This window comes from Lepus europaeus, unplaced genomic scaffold, assembly GCF_033115175.1.
Source record: "Lepus europaeus isolate LE1 unplaced genomic scaffold, mLepTim1.pri SCAFFOLD_162, whole genome shotgun sequence".
Lineage (NCBI taxonomy): Eukaryota > Metazoa > Chordata > Mammalia > Lagomorpha > Leporidae > Lepus > Lepus europaeus.
Window position 1 is genome coordinate 68,081 of NW_026909064.1, and position 1,702 is coordinate 69,782.

The following is a 1,702-nucleotide window of genomic DNA, read 5'->3' on the forward strand; positions in this document are numbered from 1 at the left end:
ACAAAAAGTAATTCAAATCCATTGGCAATCTAGAAAAAGAGTTAAAGATTTTAAAAGCTATTATTAAAATTGCTATATTGGTCTATTATGCTATGTTATATGTGTGTACATATTGTATGTCCACATGGGGAAATTTTATTAAGAGTTTTATTTTAAATGGCTTATAGATAAGATGGTCCATAAATTTAAGCTGCTAAAATCAATCAAAGATACATTTTAATTGGTGTGACCTGAATCTCTGTATCATATGTTTTATACTTGTTGGTAGAAAGAAACTAAAAACATTTTAGATGGCTGTGCTTAAGTTTACTGGCTAAACAAACTACACTATGTTAGATATTTAAGAGGTGTTTTCAAATACATGATTCTTAAAATTTATAGAAGGCATTGGACCTTCTGGTAAATGTTTTCTTAAGTTGTTATCTAATGGTTGAAATGGTTTGCTAAGTATTCATGTGATATTGCTATTGTCAGTAAGCGATCTAGGACTTGCTCCCTCATTTCTCTATTCTAAGCCCAACTTGTTCTTTCATTTCTCTATTCTCTTCAAGGTAGGAAACTAATTCTATTATAAAGGAATCTGTAGGAGGCACAATTAAATCTTTAGACCTTATAAAAGAGATGGCTAACATTTTTCTGTAATAGCATAGCCAAAATAAGAACTTAACTAATAATCTCTTTATTATACTTTATTTTATTTATTTATTTATTTATTATTATTTAATAATACTTTGCCATCAGCGAAGTATACAGTAAGTAGAAAAAACCTCCCTTTCAGACCAAAGGGAAAGAAAGTTTTCAAGTGAGAATATAATTTTCCTCATGGGCATTGTCTACCTTAGAAAAACTACTGCAGAACATGCCTGTGACTATAGACTTGTAGTTCAGGCCGCAGAAGATTAGAGATGGGACTTGGGCACTCCCTTGACTTGCATGCTCTGGTCTGCTTTAACACAAACCAGGAGGAAAAGAAAGCTCGGCATCAGAAGCAATGGGTGGCAGGCCTATTAATGGCTGATCTGTACAGTGATCTGCCCTCAAGGAGACCCAACAGGCCAGTCCACTGCAGTGGCTTTCAATGTGGTAAGCCTGGGCTTCAGCAGAAGTCAGCTTGTGAAGAGCCCTGGCAGCTCTGCCAAGAGTTGGATCACTGGAAATGGACCTGCCCTGGAGTCGAAGGATGCCCAGGTCAGAGCCACAGATCTTATTGGCTCTAAGCTCAAAAGCCCTTCACTCAGCCCAACTTCCAAAGTGACCACTGCAGCTGAGGGTTTGGTCAAGTAGGGTCAGCAACATTGCAGGCAGAACTGTAAATTTCTTGTTAGAGATGCCCCCTGCATTTTCCTGCCCAGCGCTCCTCCCCGGCCAGCCAAGTAATGAAAGTCAACAGAGGGCCTTCCCCTAGGAGGTTCACACCTCCCTTAGGATATACCCCATGTGAAGAGATAGATAGGTCTGGGCCTCTTAACTTACAAGGCCTAAAGCCCACCAGATTATTATCAAGCCCCTTCTATCATGTTCTGTTTGCCTCTCAATCAGAAAAATTACTTGTAGCTTAGATAGCACCTTTCTTAGCTCCTCTAATAATGACTCTGTCCTTTGTTCTAGGCCCTGTCTAGTGCACTTGGGCCTCATTCCTTTGTAATCATAACCTCTACTCTACCACCAATGGCTCTACTCCCAACCTGTGTGTACTGATGGT